The following is a 20,372-nucleotide window of genomic DNA, read 5'->3' on the forward strand; positions in this document are numbered from 1 at the left end:
TTCTGAAGGCAACATAGTTCCTTTGACCCCAGGGTGGTTTACAGGGCATGCTCAAATCAAGCAATGGCTGTGCCAGTTGAACATATTCCATTGGCTTAGATTATTCTCTTGCAGAGATGGGATGTGCGTGGCATGCTCAGTTAATGTGCAGATGACCACTAGAAATGGGCTATAATATATGGAACTGCTCAACAGGGTGCTGTGAGACTTGTTGTCGTTGTTCAGTCGCAGTCAAGTCTGACTCTTTGCGACCCCGTGGACAAAGTCACGCCAGGCCCTCTTGTCTTCCACCATCCTCCGAAGTCTGCTCAAATTTGTGTTAGTTAATTCAGTAATGCTGTCCTGCCATCTCGACTTTTGCTGTGTTGTGGAACTAGGACCACAGATTATGCTACTCTTTTATTGTGCGGATTAGTTTGTTACTGCACTGTTTCAAATTCTGTAACCTAATCCTATTGCACTGTCTATTGCCTTTTGCTGATTTCTATTGCATTGTTTTTAAATTTTGTTATCCACTTTGGGTCTCAGTGAGAAAGGGGAGACGATAAAGGAAACAAATAGGTAGTCACAAGGCAGTTTCAACCCACTGTCCGTATTTGCCTGCTAAGCTTTTGCAAGCAGAAGCAGAGGATGTACTCCAACCTTTTCAGCTTTTTTTTTTTTTAGGTTATCCTATAGTTGCTTAAATTTGAGTGCCACAGCTATTGCAATTGACAGCTGCAACTAGCTGCCCCTCACAGAATGGAAATGCCCAACATAGATACAAATTCCTGAGGGAAGAACAAAAAGTTAAAAGGGACACAAGATGAATGCAGAAAATGGCAGCCCTGTGCCAAGTCTCGAATTCCCTTCTAAGGCAGAGTCAGCCGTTTCCCTCATCTTTGTCCCTCATCGGCCAGCAGGCAAAGACTTCCCTGTTTTGTTCAGTATTGTCTCACTGATCCTCCTTCCTATTTATGCATTTTAATTGCACTCCCCAGAGCTTTTTTTGTAGAAAAAGCCCGACAGGAACTCATTTGCATATTAGGCCACACCCCTGACACCAAGCCAGCCAAAACTGTTCCTGTGCATTCCTTCTCAAAAAAGACACACACACATAACAGTAGCAACTGCCATATCTCAGCTTTGTTTCCCATTTCAGCAACCCAGACCTTATTGCATCATTTACTGGATGTAATATCCTGTTGATTGTACTGACTTGAGTGAGAATGGCAGACTACAAACAACAGAAATATTTTTTCATATTTATTTGTTTCATACTTATACACTATAAATAACATAAATAAATAAACTTTTTAAAAAAAACTGGTTTCAGTATTTTTGATTATTTGCCTCCTGGCAGTCACTAAGTCGAGTGAAAAGGCAGCATTAAAATGTCTGAAATAAGTAAAAAGTTCCCTTCTGGTAGCATTTAGGCATCACTGCTTCCATATATTATGGGGTGTTATATCACCACGCCATGAGTCACCTCAAACTCCATTCTACATCACTGGCTTCTAGTCATACATACCTGAGCTTCTAGACATACATACTTGAGCATATAAATTATTAAAAAAATAATAAACAGAAAAAGCTTGGGAGGGGGGCTGAGCACACGGCTGTCTTCTTTTGGAGGGGGGTGGCACTGCTGTAGCTACTGCCTTCTCTCTACTGCTGCTGCCATTTTTAAGGCGCACTTATCGTCAGAAATGTATTGCACTGATATTCACTTTATTTAACTTGCTGCTTCTCAGGATTCTGTGAGCCACCTTGAAATTTTAAAACTGAAAGGTGTTCCCCACAAGCACCCCCACCCCAAATAACTTCTTTTTCTGGCCTTAGCAGGTGAATATCGTTCAGAGATGGTTTTACCTCGCATGGCATTAATCACGGCACTTGAACATATGAAGGTGCCACATGCTGAATCCTGGGTTCACCAAGGTCAATACCGTTTACGCAGACTGGCAGCAGCCCTGCACAGTCTCAGGTTGAGGGTTTTCATATCTCCTGCTACCCAAACCTTTTTTATCTGGAGATGCTGGGGAATGAACCTGGGGCCTTCTGCATTCCAAGCAGATGCTTCTGCCACTGGGCCATGGTTCCCTCCCCTGACTTATATTCTTATCCTACTCTTCAAAGCGGCCCTGTGGCACAGGGTGGTAAAGCTACAGTACTGCAGTCCTAAACTCTGCTCACGACCCGAGTTCGATTCCGGCGGAAGCTGAGTTAAGGTAGCCAGCTCAGGGTTGACTCAGCCTTCCATCCTTCTGAGGTCGGTAAACCAAGTACTCAGCTTGCTGGGGGGGGGAAGTGTAGATGATGATGATCATGAAGACGACTGCAGATTTATACCCCGCCCTTTTCTTTGAATCAGAGACTCTGAGCGGCTTACAATCTCCTATATCAGGGGTGGCCAACAGTTGCTCTCCAGATGTTTTTTGCCTACAACTCCCATCAGCCCCAGCCAGCATGGCCAATGGCTGGGGCTGATGGGAGTTGTAGGCAAAAAAAAAATCTGGAGAGCTACCACTGGCCACCCCTGTCCTATATCTTCTCCCCCCACAACAGACACCCTGTGAGGTGGGTGGGGCTGAGAGGGCTCTCATTTCATCTGCCCTTTCAAGAACAACTCTTGAGAGCTATGGCTAACCCAAGGCCATTCCAGCAGCTGCAAGTAGAGGAGTGGGGAATCAAACCCAGTTCTCCCAGATAAGAATCTGCACACTTAACCACTACACCAAACTGGCTCTCATGACTGTGGAAGGCAATGGCAAACCACCCCGTAAAAATGTCTGCCGTGAATACGTCATGATGCTACGTCATCCCAGAGTAAAAAACGACTGGTGCTTGCACAATCATTTTTTTTACTCTTCAAAGCTCCAAAAGTGATGGGTCACAGGAAGAAAAAAAGCAATGCAAGCAACAATTAAAATTCAATTAAAAAGACACACTCCTTGTGGAGAGATCGTTAGTTATCTGCTTCCTGCTTCCTCTCTGGTGGTCTGGGGCAGAGAAGCTTGAGGGAAAATGTTTCTCAGGTGCAGCTGAATCTGGGCATCACGACAACCATTTATCGCCACTTCCATCAACTGCAAACACAGCATTCCTCCAAACACACAGCTGTATACAAGAGCACAAGGCCGAGACTTTTTAAGCATGCGTGTGCATGATGGCTCTCCAGGTGGAGTTGTGTGACATCCTTCGCTAAACCACTAACAGCAAGTGACAGAGAAAACAATTCCAATCAGGCTCGAAGCTCTTTTGTCTCTGGAGTTCCTACTGAACTGCAGTGACACCTCCTGGTAAGAGCAAGAGACTTGAATCTTTTTTCCCCCATCGCCTCTTTATGAACTCTGACAGCAACAATATTATGTGCCTCCCCCCATCCCAACTAGAAGGAAGAGATCTTCTTCTGCCTTTTGACTGGGAACAAGCCACATCCCTCTTTGATTCCCACGTCAATCGGCAAGCTGTACAGGCACAAGACCCTTCTCAGGTAAGAATGGAAGTCAGGACCTAAGAAGCTGTTGTATATGTGTTCTGAAATGTGTATAATGCATGGTGCTGTTGCCTGGCTCATTGGAGCCTGTAGGACTAAGCTTGGGGGGCTCGGGAACAATGGGCAGTAGGATCCAAATCCCTGCTGCCCTCCTCCAATCATGGGCCCCCTGCTGGTCTGAATGGTCCAATGGCATGCTAGCGCGGGAACCTTGAGTATATATATAGTTGGCCCAGTAGGCAGTCTTATAGCACAGCCCTATACTATGCTGTGATAATAATGAGCTATGATCACTACCACCTCGCCTCTTCATTGCGTTGAACCCACTATATTATAGAAGCGCAGGATGGTAAAGCTGCAGTACTGCAGTTTGAGCTCTCTGCTCACGACCTGAGTTCGATCCTGACAGAAGCTGGGTTCAGGTAGCCGACTCAAGGTTGACTCAGCCTTCCATTCTTCCGAGGTCGGTAAAATGAGTACCCAGCTTGCTGGGGGGGAAGTGTAGATGACTGGGGAAGGCAATGGCAAACCACCCTGTAAAAAGTCTGCCATGAAAATGTCATGATGTAACGTCACCCCAGAGTTTGAAATGACTGGTGCTTGCACAGGGGACTACCTTTACCTTTTACTTTCCCTCAATATAATAAACTGGTGAAATCTGTAAGAGCTAAATGCTGAGAAATATAACATGTGGCACGAATCCTGCCAACCTGTTTTCACAGATCTCCGGGGTGGTGTAGTGGCAGGTGTCTGGGAGATCTATGTTCAAATCCCCCACTCTGCCATGGAAGTTTGCTGAGTAACGTTGGCCAATCACAGGCCTCCAGCATAACCTGCCTTGCAGGGATGTTGTGAGGATAAAATCAAGAAAGGGAGAATCTTGTAAGCCGCTTTGGGTTTTCACGGAGGGAGAAAAGCAAGGTATAAATGACATAAATAAATCTTCAGTATTGAGTCTCTGCAAAATAAAGAAATCTCTGCAATATATAAAGTCCCTTTGGTGGTATTTCCAGCCTTGGGACCAGCCATTCACACACTAAGAGCTGTATTGGAAAACAGCTATGGAAAGCAAATGGCTATGAGTGACATACAGGCTGCAGCCCTAAAAGTTTGTTACCTGTGTCTTCTACAGACACAAAATGCATGCGATATTGATATGGTGAAAAGTAGTGAGTTTTAATAGACATAATACTGGATGCTTAAGAAACTGGAGGAATCACCCCCTATCAAGTGTTCATCCCACCAAGATAAAGCATTATCAAAAGAAAATGCATACTTAGGCACACAAGATCTATGTGGTATGGAGGATAATGTGGTAGATTAGGAGGAGGGAGAGCCAAGGCTATAATTCCCAGGGTGCTATGAAGCTCCTTGGATGACTTTAGGCAAGTGACACTCTCTCTGTCTGGTCTTCTTCACAGGGTTGTTAAGATTTTTTGAAAATCCAGGCCTTTTTTTAACTTTTTAAATTGTCTGTTTCTAGCCCAAAGAGAGCCAAGCAAGGTGTAGTTGTTAAGAGCAGTGGACTCTAATCTGGAGGAGTGGGTTTGATTCCCTACTCATCCACATACAGCCAGCTGGGTGACCCTGGGCCAGTCGCAGTTCTGGCCGAATTTCCTCAAGTTCACCTGAGGTGCCTGTTGTCCAGAGAGGAAGGGAAGGCAACTGTAAGCTGCTTTGAGACTCCTCAAAGAGGTTGATAGCCATCTGACAGCAATGGAGATCCTGTGAATTTAGCGGGGAGGTGATTGTGAGTTTCCTGCATTGTGCAGGGGGTTGGACTAGATGACCCTGGAGGTCCCTTCCAACTCTATGAGAAAAGTGGGATATAAAAAACCACCCTTCTTTATGAATATCATTCTAGGCTTCAGAATACTGCTTTATACTTGCTTTCCATAACTTGTTTATCATTGATAAATTTTATGCTGTTTTTAATAGTTTGATGGTATTGTTCTTACTTACTTGGAGAGTCAGTTTGGTATAGTGGTTAAGTGCACCGACTCTTATCTGGGAGAATCAGGTTTGATTCCACACTCCTCCACCTGCAGCTGCTGGAATGGCCTTGGGTGAGCCATAGCTCGTGTAGTTGTCGTCCTTGAAAGCGCAGCTGCTGTAAGAGCTCTCTCAGCCCCACCTACCTCATGGGGTGTCAGTTGTGGGGGGAGGGGGAAGGTAAAGGAGATTGTGACTGCTCTGAGATTCAGAGTATAGGATGGGATATAAATCCAATATCATCATCATCATCTTCTTATGAGCTGGAGATATTCTAAGCCAGGGGTGTCAAACTCATTTGTTATGAGAGCCAGATCAGATATAAATGAGACCTTGTCAGGCCGGGCCCTTTCAGGCTGGGCCATGTGTGCACCTATTTAAGATTAAGTAGCAGAGATATAAACTTTTTAAAGGACACAGACAAACATGACTTTAAAAAAAACACCTTAAGATAAAACATGCTTAAAACATTAGCACTTGTTGGTCTTAAAGGTGCTTTATTTGTATTTCTTCCAGGGATCCAGAGAACTGGGCAAAGGAGGCTCCGGCTCTTTCCCTCCCTCCCCAGGAGACCAGGACAGGGAGGAGTCTTAACCAATGGAGAAAACTGAGGTTTTGCTCTGTAGCGCCTGTGCAATTGAGCAGGCCTTGTGTACAGCAAGCTGAGATGAAGAAGGAAGAGAGAGGGAGAAGGAAGAACCAGTTGCTCAGGGGATGGCTGATTTGGCCCCCAGGCCGCATGTTTGACACCCCTGTTCTAAGCAATGGGGGGGGGAGAATAAGAAGAAGGGATGTATATGCAACCCTTGAGGATAAAAATTGGGAGAAAATAATTATTTTGTACATGGCCTTCTGCAAAATGGGCTTGTGGACAGAATTATAGTAAATGAACTAATACTGGCATGGGACTCACAATAACTTCTGGGGCACAAGAACAGCACATCCCAAATGGAAATCTCACAAATTAATCACATCCCAGCCTTTACAACCACTCAGATTTTGCAGCAAGCACATGATCCTTTTGATTTCAGAGTCTGCTTTGTGATCGCACTGGGGTGAAGAAATGCATCCCCAATACTTATTTCAATTGTGCAATTAATCGTTGTCCCCAATCATGCTTCTACAATGGTTTTTCTGGATTTCTGTGGCCCTTGCTGCTTTTCAATGTGTGGATCACAGAATGACATTCCAACTCCAGGCAGCCGACCAGATCTGGCTGTTTGATGATGTCATCAACAGTGTACAAAAGCAAGGGAAATCCAGGCACTCGCATTAATATTTTTGTAAGGAATGTCTCAGCAAAAACAAAAGCTGATATTCAACACAGCAAAAAAAGGATACAAACGTACACATAGCATTTATTGCATATAGCCAAAGGTCATCCCAATCAAATACAAGGAACACAAGACATAAATCATAAATAACATCACTAGAATAAATGCATCTAAAAGTATTCATCGAGTTAAAGCAATTCATGTTTCCTAGAGCCCTCGCTTCTACTGGATACAGCCTTCACTCCTATTTTCTTAACCAAAGCAAACAACTCTGTACAAAACTGGTGAGATTCTGCATGTCAGAAAAGAGAGATCAGTCACGCCAAGGAGGGAGGGTACCTCAGTGGTAGAGCATCTGCTTGGTAAGCAGAAGGTCCCAGGTTCAATCCCGGGCATCTCCAACTAAAACGGGTCCAGGCAAATAGGCGTGAAAAACCTTAGCTTGAGACCCTGGAGAGCTGCTGCCAGTCTGAATAGACAATATTGTCTTTGTTGGACTGAGGGTCTGATTCAGTATAAGGCAACTTCATATGTTCATATGTTCACCCTGTTGCCAAGGAAAAGTTGAAGCACTTCAAAAGTACTGTAAGAAATTTGGTTCCAGGCTCTGCGTAAAGAAAACGGCACAGAATATAATGAGATAAATCCTCTGGAACTAGAACTCCATATATACAAAAGCACCACACAAACAGTTCTGGGAACAGCATCTGCCAGGTAAAGCTGTAGGCATTCCATCAAATGGATGGAAAGACTACCATGCGATTATGAGAGTGATACCGGACTGGCTCTGATGTGATCCCTTTTAAATAACTAACATAGTAGTGAAAACGAGGAGCTGGAGATTGGTTGTCTTTTTAAGATGCCAAAAAAAAAAGATCTGCCAGAAACCAGAAGCCTCTGATTGGCCTCGCGTCAAAAATGACTTGTCTTGCAAAGATTCAGATTTGAATAAAATTATTTTTAGAAATTTAACTTTATTGCTTCTAATCAGTATTAACAAGCAAGAGCTGACTTGTGAAGCCAGCCCAGACTGTGGTTCCTACAATATAGTGGGTTCTATGCATTGAAGAGGCGAGGTAGTTGTGATAAACAGCTCTTTATTAGATACAGCATGGGTGAGGTCAGACGTTCAGAAAATCCCGCTACGGGCATGAGTGGAGTCCGGAAGCATGTCGGATTTTAAGCGGTTGTCCAAATGTCAGCATCTGCGAATGATGGTTAGCTCGTTCGAGTCCCGCGCTGAGACGACTGGGGCGCGGACTAATTTGATACTGCTTTAAATCCGGAACAAAATTCTTCCGACAGTTCCTGAGCGGAATTTCTCTGTTTGAACGCTCCATCATTGGCAACTCATCAAAAGTGCACCACCGCTTCCCTCCCAAAGCCCCCTGCAAGTGATATCACTGCGCCACTGAAACAGCGAGCGAATGTTGGCTCGATAAATCATTTACCCCTATGTCCGGAAACACTTTTGAAACTAGATGTGAACTGATTTCAATTCCTGGGTGTTTTTCTGCACACGTAGTGCTCGTGCTTGAAAAGTAGTGCCAACGGATTAGCAAAACTGTTAGTGATCCGACCCATTTAAAAGTGACGCGCATCCCCGCCCTCGAGAACGAGGTCATGGTGGGTGTGCGAGGTCTCTCGTGGAGAAGGAAGGAGACGCTGGATCTGCTCGATAGTGCAGATAGCGGGCATCACTGCGCCTGCGCTAATGCAGATTGACGCCTCATGAAATGAGGTCCGGTAGAGCACTCTGATCGACCAGCGCAGGACCCACATAGAATAGAACGGGAGCCTGGCTGTTGTCTGATCGGAAAATTGGTTGTGCGGATTATAATAGAGGCACGTTGCAGATGGATTTAATGGTGAGTGTGACCGCACCCCATGGTAAGTGGCTGTACTACTAAGACTGGAGAACTGGGTCAATGGGGTCAACTATATACAACTCAGGGTTCCCACGCAAGCACGTTATTGGGTCATTCAAACCAGCCGGGAGTCTCTGACTGGTGCAGGGTAGCAGGGATTTGGATCCTGCTGCCCACTGCTCCCGAGTCCCCAAGCTTCGTTCGTATGGTTCCAATGAGCCAGGCAGGAACTCCTAAAACAGTCTTCACTTGAGTCCAGTACACAACAGCTCCCTACATACCAGAGGGGTGGACCAGAGTGAAAACTCTGGCTTCCAAGGTCCGTGCCTAGAAGCCCTGCCCCTCCCTCGGCAGGCCTGGCTCCTGATTGGCTGCCCAAGCCCAGCTAAGTCCAGGAATCCCAGCCTGCTGCGCCGAACAGTCCCTAGCCCTGCAGCCACAAAAGCAGCCCTGGGTAGAATGGGAATGTGTGTGTCACGTTTTGCACAGATTCACATTAGAATAAAATTATTCTCAAAAGTTTAATGTATTGGTTACAATTAATATTAACTATTAACTTAACGTTTTCTACAGCACTTTCAAAGAGTCAAATATTATCTCTGATAATTTCAACAACTCTGTAAGGGAGGGGTGGCCAAACGTGCTTAACATAAAAGCCACATAGAATAAACGTCTGAGAGCCACAAGATGTGAATGACAGATGTTTGAGAGCTGGAAGGGAGGGAGAGAAGCAGATAAGGGGAGGGAAGGAGAGATGGAAAGAAAGCAACTTTAAATGTGTTCTCCAAGCTGCCAGCTGGGTTGGCTTGAAGAAGTGATTTAAAGAGACAAATGCCTTTTCCAAGCAAGCCAACGGGGCGGTGGGGGGCTTTGAGAGATGCACAATATATGTGAAAAAGCCACATGTGGCTCTCAAGCAGCAATTTGGCTACCCTTGTTAAGGTAAGCGTGGCAGTGCCAATCCTGAACACAGCAACATCCTCCTGGGTCCAATGAAGTCAACGGGCTCTTAAGAGTCCCAGTCCAGCTTCAAAGCACATTGCGAGGCTTGTTCAAGGCTGAGCTGCAATGGAAGCCATGCTCTCCCAGATCATGGCTTATTCACCACTACACTCTTCCCCTCTTCTCCTTCATTAGCCACCTGCTTCAGAAACAGAGTTCTGCAGACAAACTAACTTTTAAATTGTCTCCTTTCCTTGTCAGTCAAATGCAAATGGAAAAATATGTCAATTGTGGAGCCTTTTGTCCCTGACCGCCCCTCCCCCCCTTCAGGGAGGTAATTATGACTTTTTAAAAGTACTTTGCCCATCCTGTGAAGCAATCGAGAAAACTGATTTGACAGCAACAGCCTTCAAGTGCCAGAACCGTCTGCAAGTATGTGAAAAAAAAGGGGGGGGGGGACAACACATTCCGTGATGCTCCCAAAGCAAGCACATCTGTTGAAAGGCATGCTGAAGAACATTAAAGTAATGCAGAGGGAGAAGGAGCGAGGGAGGAGGAGGCACTGCTTTGCTTAGAAAGCAAGCAAAAAGCCAGAAACCAGCCATGTTCTTCCTTCTGTTGCAAACAAAATTATGAAGAGTCTAATTGGAATGCAATTTCCGCAAGTTTTTAAGCACTGATGAATTTTTTCTCTTAAAAAAAAAACCATTTGGTGACAAAAGTAACCTACTAAAGTTTCAGATGCTGCAGATAATAAGATGAGTGAAGCAAGTTTGGGAAGTGGGGGGGAGGAAAACACAGCAAATTGATTACAAGTGCGCAGACACAAATACACACAAAGTGTTCTCCCCGCTGAAGAGGTTTATGGGATTTAGATGCATTTGATGCTTAATTCTCATTGTACTTCTGAGAACATAAAACATCCACTTGGCAAACTGTTTTCTCTTGATGTCTCGAGCAGTGTTGTGTGTGTCTGTGTGTGTGGGGGGGGGCATGTAACACAACTTCCTCAAAAGCTTGCTTCAACACCCTTCGGCAGTCTCCCAAGCCAAACAACGCCTCCCTTGATCCCCAGCTCCGCATCTACTTGCAATACTTGCAATGAAACACACAGGGCCTACAAGCAGTGAAACACTGGACGGGAAGAAAGGAACTTTCCCTTGAGATACTAACTCCCCATGCCCTTGATTCAGGAATCAATACAGCCTGTGTAGACACATTTTACCCTGTCTCAAACATTTAATTCTTGGGTCTGTTACTCCAACCTCAATTTGATTTACGGAAAATATACAGATTGGGGGGGGGGGGGGAAGGTGTTATTACTAACAGTCGTAACAAAAGCACTAGGGGCTGAAAAGAAAGAAAACGGTGTCCTTGCAACACCTGCTAAAAGGTATTGTCAGAAAGTGTGCCAGCTCAGATGCCTAGGATTAGGATGTCTATTCCCATCCCTGGCAGAAACGGGGTGGAACGCCAGGGATCCTTTCCAGCTGGCTGCCCACATCCAGTACGGCCAGATGTTAATCTTTCCATGAGATGGTGGGTGGGAGACAGATTAATTTCCCTCGAGCTTTTCCCACTAGTTACAACGAAGCATGCAGCCAGGGAGGGACGCAGCCATAGAATGGCTGCCAAATTCAAGTCACAGAAACTATGGCTAGATACAGCCAAGAACTGGGGAGGAGGAGGAGAGAGAGACAGTCAGAGATGACAGAGGGATTGGTGGCTGTACTTATTTATTTTGCCTGTCATCACCTCTGATCCAACAGAGCTTTTGAAGAACTACTAACTGTGCTGCCCGAAGCAGAGTTGAACCTTGTAAATTCATTCAAGTCCACAGGGCTTTTTTTGTAGCAGGAACTCCTTTGCATATTAGGCCACACTCCCCTGATGTAGCCAATCCTCCAAGAGCTTACAGGGCTCTTAGCACAGGGCCTACTGTAAGCTCCAAGAGGGCTGGCTCCATCAGGGGTGTGTGGCCTAATATGCGAAGGAGTTCCTGCTACAAAAAAGCCATGCAAGTCAGTGATCTTGTGTGTGTGTGTGTTATGTGCTGCTAAGTCACTTCCAGCTTACAGTGATTCTATGAATAAATGACCTCCAAAATGTCCTATTGCTGACAGCCTTGCTCAGGTCTTGCAAACTGAGGGCTATGGCTTCCTTGATCGAGTCAATCCGTCTCATGTTGGGTCTTCCTCTTTTTTTCCCTGGTGCCTTCAGCTTCTCCTAGCACCCCCACCCCTGGAGATCCAGTCTGGTGTAATGGTTTAGACTCCAATCTGGAGAACTGGGTTTGATTCCCCACTCCTCCACATGCAGCCAGCTGGGTGACCTTGGGTCAGTCATGGCTCTTTCTCAGAGCTCTCTCAGTCCCACCTGCCTCACAGGGTGCCTGTTGTGAGATGAAAGGAAGGAGATTGTAAGCCGCTCTGAGACTACTTTGGGTAGTGAAGAGTTGGGTATAAAAACAACTCTTCTTCTTCTAACACTACTGTCTATTCCAGTGATGCTAGTCTTCTCAGGATTCAGTGAGAAGATGATTATGATATTGGATTTATATCCCACTCTCCACTCCGAAGAGTCTCAGAGTGGCTCACAATCTCCTTTACCTTCCTCCCCCACAACAGACACCCTGTGAGTTGGGTGGAGCTGAGAGGGCTCTCACAGCAGCTGCCCTTTCAAGGACAACCTCTGCCAGAGCTATGGCTAACCCAAGGCCATTCCAGCAGCTGCAAGTGGAGGAGTGGGGACTCAAACCCAGTTCTCCCAGATAAGAGTCCACACACTTAACCACTACACCATACTGGCTCTGCAGTATGAGTGTTGAAGTGAGTGAGAAGACTCAGTGGGCGTTTTCACACTGACCTTAATCAGAAGCGATGCCCCTCTTCACCGCGCAGGATCGGCGCGGATTTCGCACTAATTGCCGCGGAGCACCCGGAAGAGCCGGAAAGTCCCGCGGCTTTTGCGGCGCAAATGGAAACTGGTTTTTGGCGGTTTCCGTTTGCACTGCAAAAGCTGCGGGACTTTCCGGCTCTTCCGGGTGCTCCGCGGCAATTAGTGCGAAATCCACGCCGATCCTGCGTGGTGAAGAGGGGCGTTGCTGCTGATTAAGGTCAGTGCGAAAACAGCCAACGAGAAGGGAAGAGTCCAATCCCAGGCAAATTATGTTTATTAGGGATGACTGTGAAGACCAAGGGGCAACAGATAAACCTTCTTCCACCACCTTCAAAACTACAGACCATTTTCAAATGGATTGTATACACATCTACTTAAAAGAACTAGGCACTTTCACACACACTAAATAATGGACTTTTAATCTACTTTCAATGTGCTTTGTAACTGGGTTTTGCCCCGTGGTGCAGAGTGGTAAGCTGAAGTAACGCAGTCCAAGTTCTGCTCATAACCTAAGTTCGATTCTGGCGGAAGCTGGGTTCAGGTAGCCGGCTCAAGGTTGACTTAGCCTTCCATCTTTCCAAGGTCAGTAAAATGAGTACCCAGCTTGCTGGGAGGAAAGTGTAGATGACTGGGGAAAGAAATGGCAAATCACCTCGTAAAAAGTCTGCCGTGAAAACGTTGTGAAAGCAACGTCACCTCAGAGTCAGAAACGACTGGTGCTAGAACAGGGGACCTTTCCTTTCCTTTGCTGGGTTCTGCCCTGTGGTGCAGATTGCTAAGCTGCAGTACTGCAGTCCAAGCTCTGCTTACAACCTGAGTTCGATCCCAGCGGAAACTGGGTGCAGGTAGCCAGCTCAAGGTTGACTCCCATCCTTCTGAGGTGGGTAAAATGAGTACCCAGCTTGCTTGGTGGGGGGGGAGGAGTGTAGATGACTGGGGGAGGCAATGGCAAACCACCCTGTAAAAAGCCTGCCATGAAAATGTTGTGATCCGACATCACCCTATGGGTCAGTAATGATAATGACTGGTGCTTGCACAGAGGACTACCTTTACCTTTTTTGCTGGATGAAATGGTAAAATCCACTTGCAAACGGTTGCCGAAGTGGATCGAAACTGCATTATTTAGTATGTGTGATTCAAGTTCAGTAGCGCCTTAGAGACCTATCAGACTTCTGTAGGGCTCAAAATCTGTTTTATCGCAGACCCGCGAGGCTGCTCTCTGAAGCTACTTAAAGGAACTCAATAGCCCCAAATCACTTCCACAAATTCATTTTTCGTCCACACAGTTAACTAGGATATTTCTCTGCCTTCCTTTGGGAGCTCCTGGAAGCCTTGCAAAGGGGACCCTCATGGACAAAAAGCCACACAAGTCAACAGGCCACAGCAAGTGCAAGGATCTTGTGAGATCACCCCTCTCTGGTCAGCACAATACCTGCAGAATGCAACCCAGTAATATACACCTTCGTCTAATGTTTAAATTTCTACCCAAGTTTTGATTCTTTTAAAATTTTGCTTTCCTTATTCTCGGCTTCCTCCTCACAGGAACAAATTGCAGCTCAAAGTACCAAGCTAGATCCATTAATTTCTTTCTGCAAGACTGAAACTCCTCCCCATTTCACTGTGAACATTAAGAGCCTCCTGAGCTGTTTCCCACCATTTTCCCATCTGCATTGTGCAATGCAGCAGAAGACTCCGATCAGCTCCACTTGATATTTTCAAGTTAGTTCGAGTGGGAATTTCTGTATCACTTCCCCACCCCCAGAAGAAAACAACATCACACAGACTGGCATATCTTTAAACACTACGGACTGGATTTTGAATGCGCTCTTCTGCGAGTAGGAAGATTCCTTTGGTTTAAAAAAAAAATGCATTATTAAAAAACTGTATCCTATGCTTTAAGCAAAATGCCAGTTAAATGGAAATGCAGCTTTATCCCTGTCGATGCATTCAAAACAGTATTTAAAAGCCACTTGAGAGAAATCTACAGGTATTCTGGGCTCCCTCTGGCCTTCCGATTGCATTTGCAAGGTCATAACCACATGTGCCTTGGTTGCCTATCTTTTTCTTTTCTTTTCACCATATCTGCATCTAAGGACTTCATGCACAGTGGCTGGCTGATCACCGAGTACCCAGTATCCAAGAAAGAAAACGGCTTTCCTGTTCCACTGGATACTGGGATTTCACGTGCAGAAACCGTCACTTTTCTCCCTAAACTACACACAAGCCAACCCTTTCCCAGGCATTTTAAAAGGAAACAACCATTTTAAAAATGTTTACAGCATTCTGCCCCCCCCCCCCCCCCCCGGCAAGTTTCTCCCCTGATTTGGGGAAGTTCTAATTACCTGATCTTGCCTCTAGAGCAGCACCGATGAATTAGAGATCTCTCATTCTTCAATTCTTGATTTCTGGGCAGATCACTGTGCATGCGCAGCCCACTGTGGATTTCAGCACTCACACCGAGATTCCTTTCCTCCCTACACTGTGTCAATGCATTTATTCACCTGCAGGATCAGCCACCTGTAAGAGCAATTGGGGGGGGGGGGGGGGACAAAGTAAAATATGAACTGAACACTGCAGCAAAGCAAGCACACAGCAGCACTGAAACTTGACGGAGGAATTCTACGACGTTAAACCAGAAAGCAATCCAAATGGAACCACCACCAAATAAATCCAGGGAGCAGGCAGAGAGAAAGAGAAGGGCGCCTACTTATCCCTAAATGATACACACCCCCATGAACGCATTTGAACACAATCTCAGATATTATCCCTTTGTTGTTTTGTTCAGGCACTCAATTACATATTAAACAAAACATAATTTGAATTATGCCAGCGCTTCTCAGAAGCTGTCAAGTTCTAAGTAGCCAGCAGGTGTAGATCCACTGCACTTTATTTAAATGGAACAGTGAAGTAATTGCTGGGAAACTGCTGATCCTTTTTTTTAAATATACTGCAGATGTCTTAGCATGTTACATAGGGTTAGATCTAATGACTCCCCCCACCATGGAAGGAAGTCACTGAATCCAATGCATGAGGTTTACTGTTTTGCTGCAGCTTGGAAATAAAAAAAATCCCAACCACAAAAACAATACTCTCAAATACACACACACTTTTGTTCGGCAACTGAGCATGAAATATCTCCTAAGTAGCAGCTCTTTTCTTCATTAGAATAGCTGTTTCTGTCCTTTCCCAGGAAACCCCAGTAACTGAGAGCACATGACCCCCAACTAGTTTTCCTAATAAGTTACCAAAATTCCATTTACAAACCAAGTTTCAGGATTACCTCCCAGGGTTCAAGCAGGAACTCCTTTGCATATTAGGACACACCCCCTGATGTAGCCAATCCTCCAAGAGCTTACATGGCTCTTAGTACAGGGTCTACTGTAAGCTCTTGGAGAACGGTCTACATTGGGGGGGGGGGGTGTAGCCTAATATGCAAAGGAATTTCTGTGACAAAAAAAGCCCTGGCTTATTTAACATCTTCCCCAGCCCCTCTGATAAAAGGTACACTGGGATGTGACTCTACAACACACCGTTGGACCCCAAATTTACACAGCAGATGTCATTCTGATGCTTCACCATTCATGGCAAACGTTACGTTACAATATTTATTGCATTTTCCTCCCCCTCCCCTTTTACCTTGAAAGCAGGTAGGGAGAGCTCAAAAAGGCATCCCACCTGAAACACTCAGTTGAAACACATATTGAATTCTGTCCCAATCTCCCAAGGTTCAAGAGAGATGGTGGCAGGGGTGGAAAGGGCCATCAAATCACAGTAGGGTTGCCTGGTCCATCGGAACTGCGGGCCAGAGGAGGAATGGTGAGGGACGGTGGCTCAGTGGTAGAGCATCTGCTTGGTAAGCAGAAGGTCCCAGGTTCAATCCCTGGCATCTCCAACTAAAAAGGGTCCAGGCAAATAGGTGTGAAAAACCTCAGCTCGAGACCCCTGAGAGCTGCTGCCAGTCTGAGTAGACAATAATGACTTTGATGGACGAAAGAGGGTCTGATTCAGTAGAAGGCAGCTTCATATGAAGGGAACATGCCGCTAGCCAGAAGTGATGAAGCAGGAAGTAAACATGTAAATGTCTATGTCACCTGGAAGTGACAAAGGCATGCTGGTGACATTGGGGGTGATGCTGTGGTTTGGGGGCAAAACTCTATGAAAAAACAGGCTTCAAACCATATGAGTTCTGACCCAAAACCAGTGTCTCTCTCTCTCACACACACACACACACACACACACCAGTCGCCAGCATGCCAGTATCATTTCCAGGTGACATGTTTACTTCCTGCGTCTTCCCTCCCTGCTTCCGGTAAGTCATGGGAGGGGGGGGGTGTCTGGCATACCTTCCCCCCACTTCCTGATAGCCCTACAGCAGGGGGAGGGGCTCCAAACCAGGGGATCCCCACCAAGGCAGGGGGAGGGGCTCCAAACCAGGGGATCCCCACCAAGGCAGGGGGAGGGGCTCCAAACCAGGGGATCCCCACCAAGGCAGGGGGAGGGGCTCCAAACCAGGGGATCCCCACCAAGGCAGGGGGAGGGGCTCCGAACCAGGGGATCCCCACCACCAACTGAGGACTGGCAACTCTAACTTGCAGTCAGTTTATGGCAACCCTTTAGGATTTTCAAAGCAAGAGACAAACAGGAGGTTTGCCACTGCCTGCCTTGGAGGTCTCCCATCCCATTACCGGCCAGGGCCAACCCTGCTTAGCTTCCAAGATCTGATGAGATCTACAGATGCTTTTACAATGGTTGAACAAAAAAATAAAAAGCTACTTGTTATTTAATCTAGGCCGCCTAATCCTGAATAATGGTACTGAATGTCCCATTTAAAAGAAAAAGAATCAGGCATACATTCTCACCAGCCCATTTCTGCTCCGTGCTGGATCCTGAAGCCATGCTAGGCTAAATTATAGACTGCACTAGCCAGGCATGGACCATTCAGCAATGCATGGCACCATGAAAGACGGCACAGAACACAATATTCAATAACTACTTCCCCAGTGCCTTCATTTTCACCACTGCTGAAATAAGGCTTGGGAAGCAGACTCCATCTCGACTCAAACCACAGAGGAAAGTCAGAACAGGGGAGACCACCCAGGGGTGGAATTCTAGCAGGAGCTCCTTTGCATATTAGGCCACACCCCCTGATGTAGCCAATCCTCTAAGAGCTGACAAGACTTTTTTGTAAGCTCTTGGAGGATTGGCTACACCAGGGGTATGTGGCCTAATATGCAAAGGAGCTCCTGCTAGAATTCCACCAGAGACCACCAATCTGAAGGATCACTTTTTCAGAGGTATGCCCATGTGATGTTTTGCTGCTCTCAAAAGCTAATCTTTACTGCCCCCTTTGGGTAGGGAAATGAAGACTGAAGTAGCCCAAATTACAGGCCGTTTACCCACCAATCTGGAACAGGTTGCAATTTGAAGTTAAGAGAGTGCCCTCTCACTGGATTTAGAAAAGGATATAATTTTATTTCAGAGAGAGCACCTTTGGATAAATTTGGTCAAGTGTGAGTTAGCTTTAAACAAGCTTGTTTTATGTATAGGTTTGTTTACTTTGTATCTTTAAGGTTATGGGCATACATTCTACATAAAATTACCTTAACAGTTCAGGCAAGGCAGTTTATAAATGTTTTAATGAATTAAGTTCATCCTGGCTCTTAACTCAATAACTGTTCAGCCCCTACAGAGTTATGCCTCACTACAGATACGAAGGCCTAGCAGGGGGAAGCTAGGGGGAAAGTTGTGAGAAAAGACTTTTTCTCTTTCACAGAAGAGAACTAGGGTAGGGAGCAGTGTTCCCTCTAAGCTGAGTTAGTGTGAGCTAGCTCACAGATTTTTAGCTTCCAGCTCACATGTTTTTGTCTTAGCTTAGGAAGGGTGACCCCAGAGCACAAACAGTGGTCCCCAACTTTTTTGGCACCAGGGACCGGTTTTGTGGAAGACCCCAGAGCACAAACAGTGGTCCTCAACTTTTTTGGCACCAGGGACCGGTTTTGTGGAAGACAGTTTTTCCACGGACCAGGAGTGTGTATGTGATGGTTTCAGGATGATACAACTGTGCACTTTACTTCTAAAGTGCTTGGTGTGGTGGTTAAGCATTTTGAGAGAACCAGGTTTGATTCCCCACTCCTCCACTTACAGCTGCTGGAATGGCTTTGGGTCAGCCATAGCTTCCCACAGAGTTGTCTTTGAAAGGGCAGCTTCTGGGAGAGCTCTCCCAGCCCCACGCATCTCACAGGGTGTCTGTTGTGGGGGAGGAAGATAAAGGAGATTGTGAGTGCTCTGAAACTCTGAAATTCAGAGTGGAGGGCAGGATATAAATCCAGTATCTTCATTATGATTATATTATTACTACATTGTATTATATAATGAAATAATTATACAACCCATGGCCCGGTTGCTAACAGGGCACAGACTGCTACCAGTCCATGACCCGGGGGTTGGGGACCCCTGATTTATGCAGTAGCTCACAATTTTAATGCCAGTAGCTCAGAACTTTAATACCAGTAGCTCACAGAGTAGAATTTTTGCTCACACGACTCTGCAGCTTAGAGGGAACATTGTAAGGAGGGAAACCTCTTACGAAATATTCTCTTTCAGAATGAGTGAAGTGTTTTTTAAACATAAAGGTTTTAGTCACTCAAAGTGTGTAGGATGGAGATGTTGCTATAAAAATCTACAGCACTGAGAAATGGTAATTCCTGTGTATACATTATCTTTGGAAATATTATACATGGATTGTTTAAATGTGACTAATTATGTCTTCAATACAGTTTGCAGCATTCCCTCTTGTACTGGGTATATTCGGTATTTTGCTTAAGGCAGCAAGATAAATTTATGTTTGATAAGAAAATAATTGTCTCTCTGTTTTCCCCAAAGTTTCTATTTCCCCCCAGAAAGATCTGGAAGGGAACACATGGTTTTTCTCTTCCACAGCTCTAAAATTTCTAGAAATGTAACATCTCATGTGCCCCAGAGAGTGCTGTCTCCAGACACGGCCATTTGAGGGAGCATTTGAGGAAAAGACATTTCATCTATCTGCTGCAATTTTGTCCTGGAGCCATTGCTAACGGACTTTAGGATCAGTAACAAGCCATGTGATATTTTGATAAAACCACAAAGACTGGAGCTTGAATTTCAGACGCTACTTAAATATTAAAGCAAATCAAACTGTCAACAGAATCACGGCATAAAGAAACACTGAACTGCAAATCAAACAGAATGATACAAGAGAATCTGATACTGTCAATTTATATCAGAGATTTCTGGTCGCATTGTTCTATAATTTGCTTTTGAGCACCTAAGAAAAAAATCTGAAGAAAGCCATATTCCCCCAAACAACTGTTGCAACAACAGAATTTTCAAATTGTGTCTTTAGTTGTAAAGACCTAGCACTGTCCTTCCAAGGTCAAGTATGACAATGAGGAAAGTAGCTGCTGTGCGTGTCTCTATTAAGACTGTACCTCCGCACTGCTGAGAGCCCAAGCAAGAGGAAAAAAACAAGAAACTGAAATCCCCACCCCCAGTTACTATTTAATTAAAAAGGTAAAGGTAGCCCCCTGTGCAAGCACCAGTCGTTTCCGACTCTGGGGTGACGTTGCTTTCACAGCAGACTTTTTATGGGGTGGTTTGCCACTGCCTTCCCCAGTCACCTACACTTTTCCCCCAGCAAGCTGGGTACTCATCTGACTGACCTGGGAAGGATGGAAGGCTGAGTCAACCTGGAGCCGGCTACCTGAACCAGCTTTCACTGGGATCGAACTCAGGTCGTGAGCAGAGGGCTCCGACTGAAGCACTGCAGCTTTACCACTCTGCGTTAAAATTCATTAACTTTCTCTTAATTTGCATACATGGCAAAGTCACAATCAGAAGCAACTGAACAAACTGGACAGGATTCCACTGAAACTGACCTTACCC

At 45.6% G+C, this 20,372-nt stretch overlaps 1 long non-coding RNA gene across 1 annotated transcript in view; it reads right to left on the minus strand.

The window, feature by feature from the left end:
• Window positions 1-20,372, minus strand: part of LOC132587899 (uncharacterized) — a 189,734-nt gene that overhangs the window by 158,282 nt on the left and 11,080 nt on the right. The window contains exon 2 of the long non-coding RNA XR_009556476.1: window positions 14,795-14,969. This is a non-coding gene — a long non-coding RNA (uncharacterized LOC132587899). The remainder of the gene's footprint in view (window positions 1-14,794; window positions 14,970-20,372) is intronic.

Source organism: Heteronotia binoei, chromosome 19, assembly GCF_032191835.1.
Source record: "Heteronotia binoei isolate CCM8104 ecotype False Entrance Well chromosome 19, APGP_CSIRO_Hbin_v1, whole genome shotgun sequence".
Lineage (NCBI taxonomy): Eukaryota > Metazoa > Chordata > Lepidosauria > Squamata > Gekkonidae > Heteronotia > Heteronotia binoei.